Raw genomic sequence first — 27,254 nt, forward strand, 5'->3', positions numbered from 1 at the left:
ATAATGATTTCACCAGGTACTATACATTCATATCCTTGAATACATCTTGAAATGAAGGAGAATATATGTATATACATATAACAAGTAAAAGGAAACATTATACGTATATAATGATAATATATAATGTATAATGAACGTTTGATTGATTAACCAGAATATCTGTGATGGTCGGTGTATAAGAATTTGAAAAGTTTAAACACTTAATCATAGTTACAATCTTATTCTTAAAATATTATAATAAACTAATATAAACTGATACTTAAACTTATTAGATATATAATTAACATTACAAGTTATGTTAATATACATGCTTATCTCACAGATTGAAATCATGAGTCAATTGAAGCTAGACCACCATGGAAAACCTGGAAGCACTGGATGGCCGTTTTATCGTAGTATGGATCTCATCAGCAGTGCGCGTCCATGATACCGCCCCTTGCGAGATTTGAACCTTAGGACCTATCAGCCTCGCGCACGAACAGTTAACCATTAGACCACTGAGCCGGCATCCAACGGTGTTAATATCTGATTTCAACTAGTCCACGAAATTGCGCCACCGTACTCCACTGGTCACGGCAAGACTATAATTTATAAACAAACTAATCAGATTTAAGAAAACATGTCTCGAATTTCAGCACCGGCTCAGTGGTCTAGTTGGGTAAGTGTTCGTGCGCGAGACTGATAAGTCCCGGTTCGAATCTCGCAGGGTGCGCACTGTTGAGGAGTCCCACAGTAGGACGAAACGGCCGTCCAGTGTTCAACGTTTTCCATGGTGGTCTAGTTTCAATTGACTCATGATTTCAATCTGTGAAACTTCTAAAATCTGCACAAACCCCTTCTGACATGCTTATCTATTTACACTTTTATTTAGATTATCCTTGTCAATTCAACTTCTATGGCGAAAGTGAATCAAATCATTGTTTATAGATTCACTTTTACTTTACTGTAAGCTTACATTGAGCAAATTTAATTGTATTTGGCTGTTTGGTATAACAACTTTTTAAAGTGAATTATAAAGATGATGCGATTAATTCTGAATAACTATACTAAGTTAAGCAAAGTTAACTATAATAAAAATAGAACAGAACTTAATGTATCTATGATCCAAGTTCGGTATGATGTATACGTTGAATAAAATCCACTTTAAGTAGTCTCTCTTCATCTGGCTTCATTGTAAATTACCTTCAGTTGTTTCTTAACGAACGACTGAATCGTGGATGGGCACTGGATGGCGTGAACATCGTAGGATGCTGGCTCAGTGGTCTAGAGGTTAAGCGTTCTCACGCAAAACTCATAGGTCCTGGGTTCAAATCTCGCGAGCTGAATCGTGGATGCGCGCTACTGATGTGTCCCATACTAAGTTGAAACGGCTGTCCAATGCTTCCATGATTTCAGTGGTGGTCCAGCTTCAACCGACTCATGAATTCAACTATTAAATTACTGAAATTTCCATATACATCCTTCTGATAAGTTTAATAATGTTTGGTTATTCATCTTTATTTTATTTATTTAAACTCGTAAACATTGGTACAAAGATGCACCAAACACATATGCGCCTTATAAATCATTCGGTTTATGTGCGTGAACTGTGATACTGTCTGGGTGCCGAAACAGGTAGTTTTCTTAGAGAGCCACACCCTGAGCCTTCGATCTAAAGGTCCAATCCACAAGGTAGTGGAGCAATGTAAGGAGAAGCAATCCCATGGTGGCCGGTGACCAATAGTAGGTTCACACGACACTTGTTGTTTCAGGATCCTGTAAAATTGGTTTGGAATCAGCAATATCCAACTCCCCTAGGTGGACTCTCAGTGTCCACCAACCCAGTTACAGAGCCGGACATTTGTTTTTCGTCCTCTCAATTTTCTAAACAACACCTTGATGGCGCTAGAAAGCAGTGAGTATGACGTCCCTGACAGTGGTTGTATGCACATGGCCATGTGAGAACATTTGAGGAGAGAGAGCTGACTCTCCCTACTTTCGGTCGCCTCAACTCATTTATGGGCTATAATGTGCGCTGCTACAGTCCTTGTTTACTTTTCCTATTTATAAATTATTGAAATCGATTCTTGAAGCACATTTGAAATCTTTAAAGTCATATTATAACATTTGGTTAAAAATTAGACATTAATTGATCGATGAAAGGTCGAGACATTAAGACTATAATTTATGGATGACATTTGAGCGACGCTATAGTGACCTTCAGAATGTCCGCCTACTTACTACGACTAAATGAGGGTTATAAAGCAGTGTGAAGAATAAGGATTATGATTTGCAACTGATGGTTAAGATTAAGAATTAGATTTATGGTTTTCATTTCGAATTGACATCAGCTAAAATACCAAAACGCTATTTAAACAAATGAGCGTATGAATTTCGTGCAAAAATCCAAGACCTGTTATCCTAAATCTAACTGGTTAGTTCATAACTTATAGTCTTATCTACCAAAGCTACTAATACATGATCTTAAGAAGTGAATTTGTCACTTAGACAATAATTAGTTACAGTCATCAAGTGTTTTCTTTCAAAACAGTTATATTGTACAATAACAGTGTTAAAAATGATTTGCTAATCAAATATTATTAAGAACTTTGCTTTGATTTGAAGAATGAAGTAAACTTTAATAAAGCTAATGGTTTGATGCCATCAATAGTTTTGAAAGAGTTTATTATTGAAAATATTGTAGTGAACGAGAATACAAGTGGAGACAATCGAACGTATTCCAACGCAAAATTACAGAATGTGTTAGTAAAATCTGAGAATCATACAGTAAATAATTCATTTACAAAATGTCAATCAATAGTCTCAGACTTGACTGATTCTTCTTTCTTTTCTTTGAACTTCTTAACCTTCTGCCTCCGGACTTTACACTTTCAATTGATGATATATACTACTTATATCTATCGACATCAGTAGCATACACCACAATATATCTTAATTACTAATATTTTTCTCCTTCATTAAGTAGTATCACAATTAATTAGATATTTAACAGTATACAAACAATTTTTAGATGCCTCATAGTCACGACATTCTGAAGGGAATATTGTTTATAAGTAGGGAAGAAAAACTCAATAGTCTCTCTTAAATATAAAAATTGTATCTTGCAATTCATTTTATTATATCAGTTATTAAAGAAAAAAATAGATAAAAGAAACTTGTATTGAAAATCCAAACTTTACAATTTCATGTGAATAGATTAGTTCTGAATAGTGACTTAACAGTTATAATAGTTGAGATCATGAATTAATTGAAGATAGACCACCATCATGGAAAACCTAGAAACACTGAACGACCGTTTCGTCCTATTATGGGACTCCTCGGCAGTACGCATCCATGATCCCGCCTCGCCAGGTTCGGACACAGGTCTTATCAGTCTCACTCGCGAACGCTTAACCTTTGGACCACTGGGCCAGTTAGCATCCAACGGGGTCAATGTCTAACTTCAACTAATCCACGATTTAATAGTTGAGCAAAATGAAACTAAAAAATAGAGGCACTTAATCATTGAAGTTATTACAATGAAGTGGAGATGAGAAGAGATACATATGTGTGTTTTATGTAGTTGTTCTTCATTGATTTAGTTTTGTTAATATTAGCTTAGTTCATAGAATGTTTCTACGTGGGCCTATTTGTAAATAACACTTTGACCAGTAATCTTTGCCCTAGCTTTCACCATTCATGAATTCCAAGTGATTATCAAAAATGATTCAGTTGTGTATCAATTGCAATTCGGAAATTTTAATGCGTTATAGTGTTGCATTTTATTTGCATAGTCGAGGGAGTAAATTCTATATTCAGTTATTCAATACATTATTCATTTTGATTTAAATCACATTCAAGATGAGTTCTTCTGAAAGAATCTAAAAGTACCGATATATTAAATTAACACTCTAACGAACTATGAAAAACACCTTTGGGAGGCATTTATATAAAAAAAATTTCCCTTTTGTATTGAAATATACTTATCATTTTGCCTTCAATACGGTTATTTGTGACTCAATGAAATTAGTAGCAACGTTGTAGTGTTATTACCTATCCAATAGAATATATTTAGTCGAATGGTAAATGCACAGATTTGTAATACTTATTAGTATAGTTCATAATGAATGAATGATCTCGGAAGCAAACAAAACATTTTTTGTTTCAGATTAATAATTTTATTGATGACTTTAACCGAAATGTTTGAATAGTTTCTATCTATATACTAATACCTCATTTGACGACATTATGGAGTTGTTGAGAACTTAGTGATAAACGTTACTAGGACTATATTCCAATTTTCCGATGTTAATCATACTCATTAGTTTATATACAAGCAATAGTCAAATGGATGAATGAATTTCGCGTTAATATCCAAGATCTGTTATCTTATATCTTTCTGACAAAGCTTCCCCCTAAGTATTAAAAAGTTGAATACCTTAGGTTGTGTACGCATTTATACACACAATAAGTAGACGTCTTATGAGTTCCCTAATGAACTTAGCTGTTTATGTATATCAAAATATGATGGTATTCATAGTGCAAACTAGTGCTTATATGCTATGATCTTAGTGAGTAATGTACAATCTATTACTAGTTGATCTTATCATAGGCCAGTTCGTGACTAAATAACACTTATATAGGAAATATATTTGTAATTTACAAAATCTATGAAATTTTTACTGTATAAGTAAACATTCGTATCAAGAAACGTTAAGTATTGAGTTAAGTCATTTCCGTCTTCGATATTCATCAAAATACACTGTCTGTATAGTCGATCATAATAAAAGAAAGAACAGTTCACTTTATTCATTATACAGGAAAACGTTTAAAACAATAAAGTCTATTAAACACCTAATACATGTCATTAATTGCAATTTTGCGTCAAATGTAATAGATTAATAAATAAAAGTGAATAGAAACGAATTATACTATACAGAGAAAACAATAGATATGAGATGTGAACAGTGTAGTTCAACCAGGTCAGTTGTGAGATAATAACTCACTGAAAACAATCATGAACGATGGCATAATTTCGTAAATTGATTGAAGTTAAACATTCACACCATCAGATGCCATCTCAGTGATCTAGATCTTAAACATTTGTGCGAGAGGCTGGTAGGTCCTGGGATCGTGGATGCGCACTGATGAAGATTCCTATGCTCGACATGAAACGACTTTCCAATGCTTCTAAATTTTTCATGGTGGTCTAGCTTAAATTTAAAAAAATAAAAAAAACATGATTCACATAAATCATCACTCATTTCTTCAATTCTCTACATTACCTTACTTCGGTCTAATTTATTTCATTAATAATAACTAAGCAATAAATTATATTTAACTTATCATATTGACCACACACAAAAAAAAAGAAATTGGATAATTTTCATGACAACAACAACAACAACAAACAAACAAATATTTGAAACTCCATTGCAGAAAATAATAGAAAACATGTGAATAATTGACGAACCCCAAATAGGACGAAACGTGCATCAAACTGGATTCCACTGCTAATCACCACCCATCTTTACTTAAAAACAACCATGTAAACAACTGTTTTATATTCAGTACATTACTCTAGTTTTTTTTGTTCTTTTCTTTTAAAGAAGTAACAATCATTTATGAATATTGTTTAAATGTAATTTAAAAAGAAAAACAAAAAAATAATTTTTTTTGTTTTTTTTCTGTTTTACTATTTGTGACGATGGTGATAATCTATCAAGAAACTATTTTTCAATTATATATTTTCATTATCTTTATTTGCTTACTTCATTATTACTGATAGGATGTTACAAGGTTTTCAGTAGTATATCATTCATTGCATTATATATTCCCTTAGTTTTTTTGTTTTGTTTTCTTGAACCTATAGTTGTATATGTATTTCAGTAATAAATTATTGTATATTGATCAAAATGTAAATGATTAATTCATTTTAAATGATATATGGTTCTGTGTTGCTATGTAGGTCAATTAATATAATTTACCTTTTATAGAATTAGTAACAACCTACTATGGGAGAAAACAAACCAGATCCTAGTGGAGAAAGAAATTAGAAAGAAGCGCTGGAAGTGGATAGGACACACATTGAGGAAAGCACGCAACTGCGTCACAAGACAAGCCCTCACATGGGATCCTCAAGGCCAAAGGAAAAGAGGAAGACCAAAGAACACATTACGCCGGCAAATGGAAATAGATATGAGAAAAATGAACAAGAATTGGATGGAACTAGAAAAGAAGACGGAGGACAGAGTGGGTTGGAGAATGCTGGTCGGTGACCTATGCTCCATTAGGAGTAACAGGCGAAAGTAAGTAACTAAGTAACCTTTTATAGATTTTAAATGGTTATTTAAAGTAATTAGTCCTTTTCTTTTTGTTGTTTTTGTTGTTGTCGTTGTAAATATTGATAATGTAATGAGAAGAAGATTATCAGAATAATGTGATGATATATTGAGCCAATACAACAATCTGATCACACATTATATCGGAAGAATAAAAGGTTAGCTGGACTAAAAATGGAAGATAAGAAGAGATAAGGATAATAAAGAAAATAATGTGAAAAAAATTTGATTCGTCATCACTTTAAGGACTCTGAAATAAGACGAAACGCGTGTTAAACTGGATTCCACTGCTAACCATTATCCATCTATCTTTGTTTATATTGCTTGTGAATTAAGGCAATATCTAAGCAATACGCACAGTATGTACATATACCAATAAAAGAGTCATCAATTGCAGTCCTAAATATCAATGGGAAGATTTAAGTAAATTAAACCAAGTGAATTTAATCTTCACCCAATCGCACAAGCAGGTCACTAACAGGACTCAGTAGCTAAGTGGAGAACGCGATGGCGTTTGAAGCGAACGGTACTGATTTAAAATCCCAGAGTGAACATCAACCCTAGGATAAAGGTACTCCCAACTTACCAGTCCCAAGTAGGACGAAATGCGCATTAAACTGGATACAACTGTTTGTCACTATCCATCTTTGTTTATAATGCTTGTGACTTACTAGCAATATCGAGGCAATACGCACAAGATGCACATACGATAATAAGAGACTGATTAATTACGATCTCAAACATCAATAGAAAGATTTAAACAAACAATACCAAGTGAATTTAAATTTCACTCCATTGCACAAGCAAGTGGCTAACAGGACTCTGTAGCTAAGTTGATAACGCAATGGCGTTTGAAGCAAACGGTACGGATTTGGAGTCTCAAAGTGAACATCAACGAGTCTTAGGTGCAAGTACATTCATCTGGCGAGTTTCAAATAGGACAAAACACACCTTAAACTGGATTTCACTGCTCACCACCATCCATCCTTAATTAGAATACAAAACACACAGTATCCACATATACCAACAAGAGATAGATCAATTGCAGATGTTAATATCAAAGGGAAGATTCAAGTAAATAAAACCAAGTGAATTTAAATTTATTTTGTTTAAAAGAAACTAAAATAATTTGACTGAATGAAATAATGTAAAATTCACACTTTTCATCATTCGACTGTATATATGTATATATAGTTAAGAAGAACAATTATCTTGAAAAGAAAACTGTCGCTTCTGTAAGCTACCCATCACAAATAATCTAATCTCAACGTTGTTTCTATGATACTTGATTTTATCCCAATTTTTTTGGTTGTCGCTGGTTTTATAGATATTGAAATTGCGGTTACATTTTTCCACACACACACACACACTCTGTCTCAATAGCTCACTCACACACACACTCACTCTTGTTTCAATGAAATTATGCAATATATGTGTATATGTGTATAAAAAATACAAAATAGATATCTATAATAGTGATTCAATTCTGTAATTAAATTATGTGAATAGAATTTATAAACACGCAAACTATGTAAAGTTATTACGTAAACTATTTCAATAGTTTATGATCAGATTAAATGGCGGAGTAAATATATATTGTGGATAACATGAAATATTCATTAGATTGTACACACACACACACACACGCATACCCCAGAAACAATAAAAATGAACAGAATTCATTTAGAAAAAAAATTTGTCTGAATTTTTTCTGTATAAGTGTTTTATTGAATGTTCTTTTTTATTTGAAGGGAAATTTTGTTTTATTATAGGAAAATATTTTCTGATGTTATCAATGTCAAATATGTTGGTGGGGGGGGGGTAACTTTACAATAATTTCGTTGCTAAAACGATATGCTGGTTATTAGTTATTTATTTGAACACATAAAGATTGGTACGAAGAGGACATTGAATATATATATGCATCACACAAGTCACTTGATTTGTGTGTGTGAGCTAGGATATTGTCGGGTTAATTAAACCGAAGTAGGTGGTTTTCTTAGAGAGACACACCCGGAGCTTTCGGTCTAAAGATCTAATCCACAAGGTAGTAGAGCAACGTAAGAAGATTCAGTTCTATGGTAGACAGAGACCAACAATAGGTTCATGCGCCATTTATTTCCTCAGGATACGGAAGCACATGTACACCATTAGTTTGGCATCAGGGTCTGCCAACCCCCTTAGGTGGATCCTCCGTGTTCACCAGACCAGTTAAAGCACCGGACATTCACTTTTCGTTTTCTCAATTTCGTAAATAACATCTTGGCGGCGCCAGAAAGCAGTAAGTAGGAGTTCCCTAACAGTGGTTGTATGCACGTGGCCATGTGAGAGCATTTCTCGAGGGAGATTAGACTCTCTACACCCTCGGCCATACCAGTGCATTTGGGGGCAGAAATATGAATGATTTTCGAATGTTTAAATGGTGATTTTAAGTATCTAAATAATACATATCTTTAATTAATAAGCGGATTATTCAAGGCAGAAAATCTTCAGTGAGTGCAACACGAATGAACATTCAAAATATGTTACAAAAAATACACACATTTATGTGTTAGCTTGCAAATAATTTATGTAAGCGAAAAAATGGCTTAAGAATAACATTTTACCAGGATGGGGATTCATGGAGAGTGTAGTAATTTTAACAAAGAATTCATGAGTAGATTTCAGCTAGACCGCCATTGAAACCCTGGAAACACTAGACAGCTCCTTCGTCAGAGTATGGGATTCCACAGAGAAGCGTATCCACGATCCTGCACGCGGGACTAGAACTCAAGACATTTAGTTTCGTGCGCAAACGCTTAACCTCCTAACTACTGAGCCGGCATCCATAACCTGATAATAATCATGTGCTCACTAGTAGTTAGTTTCAATATGGATTTCTAGTGAGAAACCGTGACTAGTAGAGTCCTATTCGTATGAGGTGGAGACAGTTATCCATCTCAGATAATAAATAAAGGGTGTCAAAAATCATGGATCGATTAAAGTTAGACTTTAACACCATCGGATCTTGATTCAGTGGTATAGACATTGAACGTTCTCGCGTGAGACCCAAGGTTGTGGGTTCGAGGAGCACGTTTGGGGAGTCCCATACTAAAATAAATTGACCGTCCAGTGCTTCCAGGGTTTCCGTGAAGGTCTAGCTTCAATTAACTGGTGATCTCAACTACTGAAATTACTATAATATCCACAATAACCCCTTCTGATACTAATCAACATATGGTCACTAGTAAGTGGCAATAAGAGGTATTTCCTGAAGTTCTAGTGTGAAGCCGTGACTAGTGGAGTTCAATGTAGTCTGTTGTGAGATACCAACTCATTGAAGACAATGGTGGATGTATCGCTCAATTTTGTGGGTTAGTTGAAGTTAGATATTAACACCATTGAACGCCGATCGGCTCAGTGGTTTAGAGGTTAAACGTTGGCACGCGAGACTGAAGGGTCATGGGTTCGAATTTCGCGAGGTGGGATAGTGGATGCACACTACTGGGGAGTCCTGTAATAAGACAAAACGTCCGTTCAGTGCTTTCAGGTTTTCTATAGTGGTCTAACTTCAATTAACTCATGATCTCAAGCTATTGAAAATAAAATGAATTAAGTAAAATGTTAATAAATAACAGAAAAATGATTCATTCAATTATAATTAATGAAATTACTTATTGATCTTAATTAATTAAAATGAAAATTAACTTGAAAGTCAATTAAAAATGATCAGATTAGAAAAGAAAAAAAGGTGTATAATGAATGTGATCACTTTCTAATGTATGTAGTTGCAAAGATTGTATTGTATGAAGAAATTCAAAACAATATAGGTCAATCCAAAAAGGTATATCCTTTTATCAGAATAGAGGTTTTGTAGACATTGACTAATCGTTGGTTACCGGCTACCATGCTACTGCATCTCCTTACGTCGCTCAACTGCCTTGTGGATCAGGCCTTTAGGTCAAAGGCTTCAGGTGTGGCCCCCTAAGGAAACCACCTGCTTCGTTCTGGGCACCTGGGCAGTATCACAGCCCTCACATATATCAAATGAGATCTGTGTGGCGCATGTATATTTGGTGCCTTCTTGTACCAATATCTGTGTTAAAATAAATAAAAAGACACTGTAGTAATTTTAATAATCAATCTAAGTTAGATCACTATTGAAAACCTAGAAGCACTAGATGACTATTTCGTCCTAGTTTTGGACTCCTCAGCAGTGTGTATCTACTATGTTACAAGCGGTACTCGAATTTGGGACTTTATTTTTTAGTTCATCACAAAAATATGAAAGAATTACAAAGATTAGGTAAAATGATGCCAGTAATAACTTACAATTTAAAAAAAAGTCAATTGAAAGGGTTCTGAAAAACTATACTAAAAATAAAACAAATTGTTAAGCAAGAAAAAGTGAGTAAAAACAAGATGAGAACAAGTTTTCTTTTATATACAACGGTTATGTAATATCTAATGGATAATTTAGACTAAATTAGTTTTAACAATGTGAAAACATAGAAATCTTTGCAATTTTAAGTACAAATTTCTTTTACATTCTAATAGACGTCCTCAGGGTTTCTTACTGAATAATTTTATCTAACAAACATCATCCCTCCAAACGCCCTGGTACGGCTGAGAGTAAGGAGAGTCAGCTCTCCTGCTTTCACATAACCACGTGCATACAACAACTGCCACAGAATTCATACTCACTGCTTTCTTGCGACATCACTGTTATATAGGAAAGTGAAAGGTCGAAAAGCGAATGTTCGGCGCTTTAACCGGGTTGGTAGATACGGAGAATCCACTTAAAAGTAATAGAAAACCCTGATTCCAAAACACTGATGCACATGGGCTATAGGATTCTGAGGGAACAAATGGTGTGTGAACGAATTGTTGATCACCGGCTAACATGAAGCTGCATCTCCTTACTTTGCTCCATTGCTTAGTGGATTGCACTCCGGGTGTGGCTCCATATGAAAACCACCTACCTCGGTATGGGCATCTGGGCAGTATCAAAGCCCATAAACAAGTCAAGTGACTTATGTGACGGATATGTACTCAGTTCCCCTTGGTACCAATATTTATGTTTAAATAAATAAATAAATAAATAAATCGTCAAACTTCATGTATTGCTCACTGAACTACTATATTTGATACTTGTTTACATAAAATAGTATGCCATAAATTACCGAACACTAACGAAATAGTTTATCTAATCATGTTAAACATCGGAACAATTTGTTATTAGAATTATTTATCTATGCCATTTCTCTCGGCTACATTGAATGCTACCCCTTTACGTATTAAAAAGGAATAACTTCCATTAAATATTTTATACAGCACACTTAGTGTTGTTTTACTTGTATCTTCTCATTGTTATTTAGGACTACAGTTGATCAGTCTCTTGTTGGAATTTATTTATTTATTTGAACACATAAATATTGGTACAAGAAGGCACCAAATATATATGCGCATCCTGTGCCCATTACCTCGATACAGCTTTAAGTCACAAGCTATTTAAGCAAAGATGAATAGTGGCTAGCAGCGGAATCCAGGAGCAGGTGACTATTGGAACTCAGTAGCTAAGTGGAGAACGCTTGGCGTTTGAAGCGAACAGTACTAGGTACGAGTCCCACAGTGAACATCAACGCGTCTGAGGTGCAAGTACATCCATATGACGAGTCACAAATGGGACAAAACGCGCGTCCTGGATTCCACTGCTAGCTACTACCCATCTTTATTTTATACAGGATATACTTATCATTCGTAGTAATTATAAAAGCTGTAACAGAAGGTTTTAAATTAATGGAATACACTAACCGAATTAGAAATACTAGATTGGTTCAGAGAAATGTTTACTTTATTCAAATTTATTCTCTATGCATCACGTTATTACGTGATTTGATGCAGATGAAAATGTAAGGACTGGCCAAGAAAGGGTAGCATTCATATAGTTGAAAAACATATGCAACTCAAAACAACTATCAATCAATATCAAAGTCAAAATATTCAATACGTACATCAAGACAGTTCTATTGTATGAAGCTGAAAGTTCGAGAACTACCACATTTATCATCAAAAACTATTTATAAACAATTTTCTACGCAACATACTCAGTGTCCGTTAACCGGACACTATCAGCAACAGCTTACTGTGGGAGAGAACAAACCAGCATCCAACTGGAAAGGAAGCTAGTAAAAAAATGGAAGTGGATAAGACATTTATTACACAAATCATCAAGCTACATTACGAGATAAGTCCTTACTTGTAATCCTGAAGGGGAAAAATAAAAGAGGAAGACCAATGAACACACTGCGTCGGGAACTGAAAGCAGAGGTGAAAATGATGAATAGTGACTGCAAACAATTGAAAAGGATTAGTCAGTACAGAGTTGGATGAAGAATGCTAGCGAGAGACTTATGCTCCTCCACGAGGGGCAAGTATTAAGTGTATTTACCATTGTGCAACTATAAGAATGAACATACTAAAACTAAATTTTGTTCATAGACAAAAACCTTATCAAATCAAATATGTACATCAGTATAGGTTTGTGGAGATTATCACGTTTTGATTGAGATCATGACCTGATTGGTGTTAGACCACCATTGAAAATCTGGAAGCACTGTACGACCGTTTCGTCCTATTATGGGACTCCACAGTAGTGCGCATCCACAATCTCACTCACGGGATTCGAACCCAGGGCCTTCAGTCCCGCACTCGAACGCTCAACCTAATGGACCACTGGGCCGGCATCCAATGGTGTTAATATCTAACTTCAACCAATCCACGAAATGCCTGAGGTAGATACCTGTCTCTAACTGTCTTTCCACAACCCCATACTAGTAATTACTATGCACTCACTAGTGACTAGATTCGTAAGGGAATTCTCGCAGTTCTAGTGAGAAACCATGATCAGTGGAGCTAATCCGTGTCGGGTAGAGACAGGTATCTACCACAGTACAATGAAAGATGGTCGTGCAATTTCATCTATTGATTGATGTTAGACATTAACACCGTTGGATGCTGGCCATATCAGTGATCTACATGTTGAGCGTTCACGTGCGATACTGAAGTCTCTGGGTTCTAATCCCGTGGGCGGTATCATGGATGCGCACTACTGAGGAGTCCCACAATAAGAATAAGACGGCCGTCTAACATCAATCGATTCATGATCTCAACCAAATATGTATGCTAAACAAACAAAACAATAAAATGTTTAAATTTCACATAATTTTAAATTTATCTTAATAATTATTATAATTTATTTCTAATATATCATGAATAGATAAATAAATCAAACTATATCATATCAATTATATTAGACTGTCATTAATGTGAGAACGTTCTTCATCTATAGTGTAACTATGTAACTGATTCTTTCTATCTAAATGTTATATTCATTTATGCATAAATTAATTTATTATTAAACAAACTGTTCTTTGTCTTATTGCTTAATTTCATAGAAGAATAAATTATATTCGCATACATTGAATATTATTTTGATTAATGACTGGAATGGTGTTTAGTTGTTGTTGTTGTGGTGGTGGTGCTGGTTGATGTTGTTGTTGTTGTTGTTTGAATTCATGCACCATAAATTGATTTGAATTAATTTGATAGTCATCAAATAACATTTCGATAACTGATTAACTTGTTTTAGTAAAATGTTTCCATGAATATGTCCATTACTTACTTACTTACTTACGCCTGTTACTCCTCGTGAAGGAGCATAGGCCGCTCACCAGCATTCTCCATCTAAACCTGTCCTGGGCAATCCTTCCCACCTCCTTCCAGTTGTAATTCATCCTTTTCATATCTGCTTCTATTATCCGATGTAATGTGTTCTTTAGCCTTCCTCTTTTCCGCTTCCCTTCACCATTCCAGGTTAGGGCTTGCCTCGTGATGCAGTTTGACGATTTGCGTAATGTATGTCCTATCTATTTCCAACTTCTTTCCCTAATTTCTTCTTCAGATGAAAGCTGGTTTGTTTTGTCCCACAGTAGATTGTTGTTGATGGTATCCGGTCAATGGATGTTGAGTATCGTACGTAGACAACCATTTATAAATACTTGTGCCTTCTTGATGGTGGTTGTTGTAGTTCTCCAAGTTCCAGCTCCATACAGTAGAACTGCCTTGACGTTCGTATTGAAGATTGTGACTTTGATATTGGTTGACAGTTGTTTTGAGTTCCATATGTTCTTCAACTGTAGGAATGAGACCCTTGCTTTGCCGATCTTCGCCTTTACGTCTGCATCTGAACCTCCTTGTTCATCGATGATGCTTCCCAGGTATGTGAAGGACTCTACATCTTCCAGAGTTTCGCCATCAAGTGTGATTGGATTGCTGTTCTCCGCTTTGAATTTGAGGACCTTAGTTTTCCCTTTGTGTATGCTGAGGCCTACTGATGCAGAGACATGAATATATCCAGATCATGTTTATTTATATTTAGTTTTGTAAAGACCCCAGGATGTACCGATTGATGTTAGACCATCGTTGAAAACTTGGAAGCACTGGACGATCGTTTCGTCTTATTATGGGATATCTCAGCACCGTTGGATGCCGATTTAGTGGTCTGGAGGTCAAGTGTTCATGTGCGAGACCTTCAGGTCTTGGGTTTGAATCCCGTGAGCGGGATCGTGGATACGCACTGATGAGGAGTACCATACTAGGATGAAATGGCCGTCCAGTTTTTCCAGGTTTTCAATGGCGGTCTAACATCGATCGATCTATGATCTCAATCAATTGGAGTTTGCTTATTCAATATTATTTTATTGAGTAATTAAAAAATGAACTAATTCCATGTTGAAGAAAATCAATCAATGGGGACTTATGAAGTTTAGGTGACCAGTGAAATATTGTTTGGTTTCACTAAAACACTAAAACAACTTTATGAGGATTTAATATGCTGAAGGTCATTTTATTTATTCTACAATCGATAAACTTATGTTTTTTAAACGGTAAGAATTCCCACTTAGAAAAGAAATAGTTCTTTGCTCTATCCGAAGCTTTAACTAATTCAAAATGGGGTTTTGTGGATATTATAGTATAGTAGTTGATATCATAAGTCAGTCAAAGCTAGAACACCCTTGAGAATCTGGAAGCACTCAACGGCCGTTTCTTACAAGTATAGGACTCTCCAGCAGTGTACATCTACGATCCCGCACGCGGGATTCGTACCCAGGATCTGAAGGTCTCGTGCACAAACGCCTAACCTCTAGACCACTGAGCGTTGTTGTATCTCGATTTGCAAACAATTGTATTTCTGATTGAGATCATGAATCTAAAAATCTCCACAACCATATGCTGACAAAAATTGTATTTCTGACATTTCGTGAAAGAGTGTAGGCCACTTTTTCGGAGTAAATAAATAACCAAAATTAGATTAACATAAGTCTAAATACACTTCGCATTGTTTAATTGAATCTTCACATTGATGTTTAGAACTGCAGTCGCTCAGTTTTATATTTGCATATGTGCATACTGTGCGTATTGCCTCGATAATGTGACAGCGTTTGAAGTGAATGATACTGGGTTCAAGTCCCAGAGTGAACATCAACAGTGAGATGAGGGTACTTCCAAGTGACGAGTCCCAAATAGGATGAAACGTGCGTCAAACTAGATTCCACTGTTAGCCACTATCCATCTTTGCTTATAAGTCTAAATAGTATAAATTAAATGTCAAAAAAGAAACTACAATTTTTCTACTTATTTGAGATATCACGAATAGTAAATTTATTATTAGCTTATTCTATTCAATGTTCAATTTATTTGAGATTACCAAATTCGACCTTAATATTGATGTTTATAAACTAATTTGTTTTTGATTGAGATCATGAACTGACCATCATTGAAAACCTGAAATCACTGTTCGGCTGTTTCGTCCTATCGTGGGACTCCTCAACAGTGTGCATCCACTATCTTGCTTGGTTCATGATCTCAAGCAAAAACTTAAGAAACTTCACAACCTTATACTAATACAAACTAATTGTTTATTCAGTGTTTAGTCTATTTGAATCTAAGTTATGAATTTATATTATAAATTATTCATGAAAAGATAATAGTACTATGTATTCTGTCTATTAAATGATATGACTTAAAAAACTAACCACAAACTAGTGACATTATTTACATTGAAAATATAGTACATTTACATAGATTTTTCTTGTTACTATGATCATTTGAAAGAAACTCATCAATTAATATAGTTTTATATTATGTCTAATAGTATCACATCTATATATATATACATATACTAGTTTATATCAAGTGATAATGTTCACGAGGAGTAACAGGCGTAAGTAAGTAAGTACTGATCCTAATTATCTAATAAGTGAAGAACAATATGTGCTTAATAATTATTTAGTCTTAGTTTTGAGTTACAGCTATTTACATCCATGAACTCATAGAGGGATTGAACTTAGAACCTTCAGTTTTTACATTAAGTATTTAACATTTATATTATGAAATAGACACTTAGTCTTTGTTCATAATTTAGTCGTTTAATATGAACTTAAAGTATATAATTGGTTGGATTATACATTAAATCTATTGTCTTTTGATATTCTTTCTATCTAGTTGATTTTTATATTGTTTGTCTGAATTTTTCCAATGATGTTTAGGACTGAAACTGTTCAGTCTCTTCTGAGTATATGTGCATCCTTTAAATCACAAGTATTATAATAAAAGATGGGTGGTGGTTAGCAGTAGAATCCAGTTTGACGCGTGTTTCGTTCTATTTGGAACTTGTCAAATGGATGTACCTGCATCACAGAGTTGATTTTCACTTTGAGACTCGTACACAGTACCGCTTGCTTCAAATGCCATCATATTATCCACTTAGCTGCTGAATCCATATAAATACTAGCTTATGCAATGGAGTGAAGTTGTAATTGATTTTTGTGTTAGTTATTTGAATCTTCCCATTGATGTTTAGAACTGCAATTGATCAGTCTCTTATTAACATATGTGAATCCTGTCCGGATTGCCTTAAATCACAAGCATTATACGTTCCACAGTGAACATTAACTATGGAATACTGGTGACTCCAGCTGATGAGTCCCAAATAGGACGGGATACGCATCCTAAATTTCACTGCTGGTCACCATCTATCTCTTGTTATAATATTCATATCTGTTTTGATAATTTTATTATTCAATAGCTCTATTTAACTATCTCATATCTTGAAAATGAAAGTAGTACAATGAAGTCAAATTCTGCTGATCCTCCACGGTTATACCAAATCATTTGTTTGTACTCAAATTATGCCCAAAAATATTTATTATCTGATAGTTTTCTTTAAACTTACATCGGTATCTAAACTTTAAACAGCTTGTTTACATTTTGAACTGACGAGGCTAATTTTTATTTTCTATATTTTTCGTATCCAACAACAGATTGGTTGTTTCAGATTTGTTGAAAATAATAATGAATAATCATTCACAAAAAAATAAAATGCTATCCCAGGGCAAATATTTTATCAGTATACGGTTGTGGAGATTATTAGTTTTTTGATTGAGATCATAGATCGATTGATGTTAGACCACCATTAAAAAGTCTGGAAGTACTGGACGGCCGTTTCATCCCTATTGTGGGACTCCTCAGTAGTGCTTATCCATGATTCCGCTCACGGAATTTGAAACCATGTCCAGGTGGTCTAACACCAATTGATTCATGATCTCAATTAAAAACCTAATAATCTACACAACCCTACACTGATAATTACCATATACATAATAGTGAATAGATTCTTGAGGGAATTCTCGCAGTTCTAGTGAGAAACCATGATCAGTGGAGCTAATCCGTGTCGGGTAGAGACAGGTATCTACCACAGTACAATGAAAGATGGTCGTGCAATTTCATCTATTGATTGATGTTAGACATTAACACCGTTGGATGCTGGCCATATCAGTGATCTACATGTTGAGCGTTCACGTGCGATACTGAAGTCTCTGGGTTCTAATCCCGTGGGCGGTATCATGGATGCGCACTACTGAGGAGTCACACCATAAGAATAAAATGGCCATCCATTGCTTTCAGGTTTTCAATGGTAGTCTAAAATCAACCGATAGATGATCTCAATCAAAAGCATATATTTTAGTTTGTACTAATTTTTTAAATGTTAATATAAAATTACTGAAGTCTAATAAGTACTCCCATTGACTGGTTTATAATTTTTAATATACAAATGAATCATAGTTGGATTATAACTTTGAGTTCATTTACCTATCCCATATGTATATATATACATCTAACAGTAATATGAATTACATTACTCAACATTTGATAAATAAACTAAATGGTGTAGAAAAGATTAGAGTACTTAAAACAGTCATCAGTAGGTTTTGATGTAAATCATATAAAATGCACTAAATAAATATCAAGTAGGAAATTGGAACTTGACCTTCACTTATCCAGGTAACATTATTGGAGAATTCTCATCATCTTATTAACATAATTAAACAATATATTTTAAACATTTTCCTTTGTAAATTGTTTATTTCTTTCTTTCTTAAATAAACCGGAATATATATTCTCTATGAACATAGATGGATAGTGGCTAACAGTGGAATCCAGTTTGATGCACGTTTCGTTGTATTTGTGACTCTCCAGATGTATGTACCTGCATTACGGAGTTGATGTTCACTCCCAGACTCGAACCCAGTACCATTCGCTTCAAACGCCATCGAGTTCTCCAATTCACATGAGACTGATCAGTCGCAGTCCTAAATAACAATGGGAAGATACAAGTAAAACAACACCAAGTGAATTTATCCAGTCACTAAGATTTGAATTTCAAAGCTCTGAAACGTTGTTTAAACTATTTACAGATATTTTCAGTACAACACTGTTCTAATAAAGAAAGGACAGAGTTCCGACAGTTGAAGAACATATGCAACTCAAAACAACTGTCAACCAACATCATAGTCAGAATATTCAATACGTACATCAAGACAGTTCTATTGTATGAAGCTGAAATTTTGAGAACTACCACATTTATCATCAAAAACTATTTATAAACAATTTTCTACGCTACATATTCAATGTCCATTAACCGGATACCATAAGCAACAGACTTCTGTAGGAGAGAACAAACTAAATTCCAACTGAAGAGGAGATTAGGAACAGATACTAAAGGTTGGTAGGACAAATATTATAGAAACCGTCAAACTATATTACGAGACAAGTGCATATCTGAAGTTCTGAAATTAAACGTAAAAGTCGAAGACTAAAGAATACATGGTATCGGCAACTGAAAACAGACATGAAAATGATGAAATAGTGACTGCAAACAAGTGGAAAGGATTGGCTAGTACAGAGTTAGGTGAAGAATGCCAGTGAGAGACCTATGCTCCTCCATGAGGGGTAACAAGCATAAGTAATTAAGTAAGTATGTATTATCTTCTAATCTATATGTTTATTCCAACTTCTTATCTTAATTAATGAAATCTTCAAGTGAATAATATTAATTCATTTCTATGATTCCTTTTACATTTATTTTGATATGTATTATTTGTATAAGTACATGAAAGCATGTAAATTAGAAATGTGCTTGTGCTTGTGCCTGTAATATAAACCACTGAACTGCATATATATATATATATATATATATATATATATATATATATATATATATATATTCTTTTAAACTATAAACAATAAATACACCCTTAAACATCATTTACTTTCCATTATAATTTATCTAAGTAAATATTCCATTTGTCAATGATAGCTAAATCATAAATCTTAATGTATATTTCACATATCTTTATACTTATGACTCATATATACATATATAAATTTACATGTATACAGTATCATTCATTCAAATTTATTCCATTTCCCTATAATAACCATGTAAATCTAGGGTTACTGACCGTTTCCAAATCCACAGAAAAAGGAGAGGGTTAGGCACAGGGTCATCAAGCCTACCCATTAGAATAAAACCTTACTAAAAAGAGAAAAAACAAAACAAGAACACTAACTAGAATAAACAACAACAAAATGAAGAAGTAATACACATATCATCAGTTCATTTGTTCCTTAATTTCCTTTTATAGTTCAGTATCCTTCTTCTTTGTCTTTATCGAAACGTATCAATGAAATGTATACTTTTACATTGATTAACTATAAGTATCATTATGAATGTTTATTCATGACTTTTACACCTTCATTTTTTTGTTGTTGATTAATATCCAGTATTGAAATAGAACATTTTTGTCTAGACAATAGAAAAGTTTTACTTTAATAAAAATGAATATTAAAAAAATGTGAATTGTTTCTTAGGTGACCTGAGTTCGAGTCCCAGAGTGAGCATCAACTCTGCATTGCAGGTACATTCATCTGGCGAGTTCCAAATAGAATGATACGCGCATCCACTGCTAGCCAAATCGTAGTGACAGTATAAATTCACTTGGTGTTGTTTTACTTGTATCTTCCCATTGTTATTTAGGACTGCGACTGATCAGTCTCATGTGAATTGGAGAACTCGATGGCGTTTGAAGCGAATGGTACTGGGTTCGAGTCTGGGAGTGAACATCAACTCCGTAATGCAGGTACATACATCTGGAGAGTCACAAATACAACGAAACGTGCATCAAACTGGATTCCACTGTTAGCCACTATCCATCTATGTTCATAGAGAATATATATTCCGGTTTATTTAAGAAAGAAAGAAATAAACAATTTACAAAGGAAAATGTTTAAAATATATTGTTTAATTATGTTAATAAGATGATGAGAATTCTCCAATAATGTTACCTGGATAAGTGAAGGTCAAGTTCCAATTTCCTACTTGATATTTATTTAGTGCATTTTATATGATTTACATCAAAACCTACTGATGACTGTTTTAAGTACTCTAATCTTTTCTACACCATTTAGTTTATTTATCAAATGTTGAGTAATGTAATTCATATTACTGTTAGATGTATATATATACATATGGGATAGGTAAATGAACTCAAAGTTATAATCCAACTATGATTCATTTGTATATTAAAAATTGTATTAAATAATTGTCACACTTAAAGTAGACATGTATACTTTTAAATCCTGATGTAGTCGTACTAATGGTAACATGTTGATTACTGAGCTTGAGCGTCCTTTGAGTTAAATTTGAGTAGATACGGGGAAGATTATCACGGACATAGAGTATTGGGGTGAAATGAAATAATCATCCATCACCTGATTTTTTTTAAAAATAACAATACAACAGTTTGGAAGATTATGTTCTAAATGTGGACAGATTTTATATACAACACTAATTTGAATGTCCTAAGGATTTCTAACCTTCAGTAAACGAAAATAAAAAACAGAATTAAAAAGTAGTACCTGATTTTATTATGATTTTACAAGTTTGCAAGTAAAATGCTTCTGAAGTTTTTCTCAGACAATCTGAATAATGCCTACCTCCCAAATGCCTCAATAACGGACTGGTGTGGGGAGAGTTCGCTCTCTAGCTGGAAATGCTCTCACAAGGCCACACGTTTACAGTCACTGCCAGGGAAGTCTTACTCACTGCTTTCTCGTGGTAGGGGTGTTGCTTATGAAATTGAGAGGATGGAAATCGAATGTCCGGCACTTTAGCCGGGTTGGTGGACACAGAGGATTCATTCGGAAGAGTCGAATAGCCCTGATTCCAAACCAATGGTGTACATGGGCTCCAGGATCCTGAGGGAACAAATGGTGTATGAACGGACAATTGATCATCGGCTACGACGGGATTGCATCTCTTTACATTGCTCCACTGCCTTGTAGCTTATACCTTCAGATCGAAGGTTCAAGGTGTGGCCCGCTAAAAAACCACCTGCTTCGGTCTGAGCAACCGGGAATTATCTCAGCCTTTACACGAATCACTGATAACTGCGACTGGCCTCATTGTTATTGTGTGGCGCTTATTTATTTGGTGGCCCCCCCATAACACACCATGAAGATGTTGCATAGTATTGATGAAAACTTTATTATAGTAAAAGTAATTAGTATAAGTTGGATATAATTGAACGGAAATATAGATGCTATACTTAGTTATAATACAAGTATTCATTCAATTAAGTGTTAATTTCCTTTATTTTAATTTTATCCTAAACTTGAAATGTATAAAAGTACCATGTGTTAACTACAACGTTTATATATGATTTCTTTGTGTCCTCAAGAAATGATTTATATTGTGTATTATGTTAGATTTTGATTGGATAATATTTATTGAAGAACTTTTCAAACTGTTTTATGATAGACATAAAACTGTAATTACTTTTGTTTATATTGATAAGAATTACAGTACAAAGGAAAACCCTTATTATCATTAACATTAGCAAAGAAAAAGTTTAAGAGTTCACGAGCGAGAACAAAGCTCCTCGGTTCGAACCCCGCGTGCGGAATCATGGATGCTTACAGCTGAGTAGCCTATGCTAAGACAAAACAGTTGTCCAGTGATTCCAGGTTATCAATGGTGGTTTAAGACTGATTGGTTCATGAACTCAATTAAAACTTAATAATCTCCACAACCCTGTCTTGAAAGGAGAATCATATTCTGTACATCATTATAACGATAATAAAGTAATAAGTATGTTATGTTATATCGAAACGTCAAATCTTAAAGTATATCATTCCACGAGTTTAATATTTAAAAAATTATTATTAATATCATACTTTGTAATATTTGTCTAATGGTTTTCACTTATTTCCTGCACCACTCATGTTGTACCCCCTCATTTTCGTAGCTATTTGATTAGTTCTCATGGTCTTCCACATTGTCCGTACACTCCATATACCTATGATAATCGTTGCTCTGGTTGTTAGAAGGGGCATCAGCCTCGTGATTATCGAATAATATAGGCTTTCACTATGAGATATCATAATTATTCTGAATGTAGATCCTTCAACTCGGAGGTCAGAATTTACATAGTTTAAATTATTTATTCTGATTAACGTTTTTTACCAAGGTTATTTTCTATGGGATAGGGTTGCTAGCCTGATGCCTAATCCTACTCCTTCACCCGGGCTTGGGACCCATAGTAACCCTATCATTCAATATCAAAGTTAGAATATTCAATACGAACATCACGACAGTTCTATTGTATGAAGCTGAAACTTCGAGAAGTATAGTTACTTTTAAGCAGTTGTCTACGAAAGATACTTCACATATATTTGCCGGATACAATCAGCAACAACCTTCTGTGGGATAGAACAAACCAGCTTCCAGCTAAAGAGGAAATTAGCAAAAGACGTTTGAAGTGGATAGGACATACATTATGCAAATCATCAAACTACATCACGAGACAACAGCTTAATTGGAATCCTTAAGGGAAAAGAAAGAGTGGAAGACAAGGAACACTTAAGATCGAGAACTGGAGGCAGAGATCAAAAGGACGAATAGCAACTGGAAACAACTGAAAAGGATTGTCCAGGACAGGGTTGGGGGGAGCGTGCTGGTGAGTGACATATGGTCCTCTATGAGGGGTAACAGGCGTAAGTAAATAAGTAGGTGAGTTGTAATACTTGTACTAAGGAATGTGGTACTTCTTCTCAATATGTTATTGACACTATTTTAAACAACATTCAAGTTGGATCAATAAATAAAAATCAGTCAAACATTATGTTCTAAAAACATTACTTACTACATCAAAAAGATTAATTGTCGAATTTTAAGTGTGACATGTAAGGAAACCATTTCAGAACTTAAGATTAGTATTACAGTTAAAATAGGGCTTTTATGAAAATGATTAGTTTGCGAAAATTGTTCAAATTGAAGATGTTTTAATGTTAGGGATTAATTTTAAAGGAACAATCAAAGGAAACCAGGAGATACTTAACAGCTGTATTCAATCGTAACGTCAGATGAGGTCGATAGACGGACCTTTCGTCATCATTGATAATGCATTACATTTTATTAGTTTTGTCGTAGATGTAAATTCATGCTTCACTTTCGCATAGAATTATAGTTAAAATAAATATCTTTCATTCATCCTAAAATCTTGTTGCTTCTCTTTATCACACGGAAGAAATGAACATTCTTTTTAACAAGTTGTTTACCCAACTAATAATTGGGTTAGTACCAGTATGCGGTTGTGAAATTTGTCAGGCTTTTGGTTGAGATGATGTTGCAGCATCACTAAAAATATGAGAGCACTGAACGGCCGGTTCGTACTAGCATGTGATTCCTGAGTAGTAAGCAGTCACGATTCTACACGCAAGATTCGGTCTTAGGACCTTCGATATCGCGCGTGAACGCTCGATGTCTTATAGGTTAAGCATCCAACCCTAGACTTATAGTATTAGGTTTGCTCTGAGCTAGATCAGAACTACTTTAATATTCTTGTTCAGACCCGATAGTTCTAATAATAAGACCGTTAAATCAAAATCCAGCGCGTTACAATCTTCAAAGCAAGCAATTCAAAATAAAATGACACTAAATTTCAATGAATATCTCCTAACACTTCATGATATGATTTTGAAGATCACAGATCCGCATCAGAACACTAAGATATCCACATTTTATTGTATCCATTGTTTGTAATGATCTAGATCATCTGAAAACAGCTTTCTCCTAGCACTGACTAGAAAGTTATTTTAAAACAGAGAGCAGCAGACTATAAGATTGTTCTAGCTTTCATTTTGTCAAAACTTAAGGCGCTTTTTCCAACTGCATATAAGTGAAAAAGTGTTACCATAAGCCTCATAATCAATAAATATCTAAAACTTAGTACTCCTTAAACTTTTAATAGCATTCCACTTAGTGTTTCCTATGCTTCTATCACTATGTTATAAAATCATTCATAGCACTCGTTTACTAAGTCAGAAAAACGATATTCTGAGTTTTTATGGAAGGGAAACTTAATTAATAAATCAGTATTGTTTGAAAAATTGGCGAGACTATAATTTATGGACAAACCAATTAGGTATAAAATAATAGGTCTCGGATTTCGGTGCGAAATTTACTCACGCATTTAGCTAAATAGAGTCTTGGCATTATAGCTGATGTCGATTCGTGATGTAAACTCTAAATATAATTCCTAATTTTAACCATCAACTGTAAATTATCATTCGAATTCTTCACACTAATTTATAACCCTCATTTGGTTCTGGTTATTAGGTGGACACTCTCAAGGTCACTTTAGCGTCGCTCGAAGGTCATCCATAAATTATAGTCTTACTGAAATATTTGACATTGTCAAATAGATGTTTGACATCATGTCGGATTACGATGTTACAGCTACTTGCCTCAAATTATTGCACGTGTGAGGACAGATTACGTAGCTAAATGACACTAGTGCAACATTAAAATCTAGTGAGTATTTGAAAGATTTGACGATAGTGGATACAGTTTCATGTGAATTAGCAGATAAGAACTTCAGCAACAAAAGTATCTCTCCAGTTTCCAATGGTTGTTAATAAGTCATCAAATAATGTTAATCCGAGACGAAATTTGTCGATGATGTAGATAAACTATTCAAGTATTTACAATGTATTATGTCATGATCTTTATAGTTTAATATTTCCATCTCCGCTAAACTTAAAAAAACAGGTGACATCCGTATAGAGTGATGATGAAATCAATAATAAAGTAAGATTCGAGGTCGTAGATGCGCACTGCTGAGGAGCCCCACAGAAAGACGAAACGGCCGTCCAGTGCTTCCAGGTTTGTCATGGTGGTGTAGCTTCAAATGACTCATGATCTTAACCATTGAAATTACTACAATATCCACAAAACCCATCTGATATTAATAAAATAAGAGTTAATTATTCAGTATTTAGATTAATTCGTCAAATCTTTAAATGCCAGCATTCATATGGTGGCGTGTGCTACTGAGTTCGGTAGAAATAAATAGTATATGTCATCGATCGAAAGTGAAATGCCTGGCAAGTGAGGATTAAGAAGATCGAAGAGAAAGGAACGAGAAGTGTACTGGAAATGTAAAAGGAGGTAGAATTAATGTTCGTTAATTTGTAAACTATCTGAATATCACTACTCAATATGTATGCAATATTTCTCCATTCAGTTATTCAGTGAATGCTGTAGTTAAAGGGAATAATTCTCGTTCGGTATTTCATCCCGAGCTCTGTGTTTCACTTTATTTACATTTTATTCAGTAAGTCGGTTCACATTACACTAACGTGTTCACACAATATATATGTGTAGAGAGCTTTAGATGGTAAAAATAATGTCCACTTTTCGAAAGTCATCCAGGATCGATGATTGTAGGACGAAATACAATTATACGAAGCTCTATTATAGAGTACTTAATCAATATCAGTCTCTATATTGACACAAATTTCACTCGCAAGTTTATCCAAACAATCTCATCTCATCTCATCTGTTTAGCACTTTCGCAATCGGTCTCTTACATACAACCGGAGCTATAACAATACATACAAGTGAACTAAATCATTGTGTAAAGAACTGAGTGTGTACAACCTGTATAGTAACCTTAAGCATTCAATTATTCACTTCTGTAAGTTTTTCTTCACATTATCCATTCGTCTCATAAATTCAATATTACAGTGATGTATGCAACTGACGTCGACAAATATCTGTAGTATGTGTCATCAATCGAAAGTGAAATGCCTGGCAGCTGTGGGTTAAGTAGATTGAAGAAAAGAGAACGAGAATACACACTCAGAGTGACTGGTGTGGAAACAAGTGAACAGTCAAGTTTGAGACAATTAATTGATATTTCACTAATCAAATATTTACTATATGTTTCACAGATTCTACTAAGAGATTTTGTAGTTTCATGTTCACATGCATTTAGTAGTCTCGTGCTTGTGTGTTGTCGTTCACTACATTACTGTTTTTGGACGAAATATTGTCAAATTCATCTACCACAGCCTAGTTAATGATATATTCCATGCTTAATATAATAACCTATATACTAACATAAAACTATGCCAATCAACTAAATGAAATTTATATAGTTCTTCCTTCAATTTATATTATCTTCTTGTAGTGTCTTATCAATCAAATAT

Source organism: Schistosoma haematobium, chromosome ZW, assembly GCF_000699445.3.
Source record: "Schistosoma haematobium chromosome ZW, whole genome shotgun sequence".
In the NCBI taxonomy this organism is placed as follows: Eukaryota; Metazoa; Platyhelminthes; class Trematoda; order Strigeidida; family Schistosomatidae; genus Schistosoma; species Schistosoma haematobium.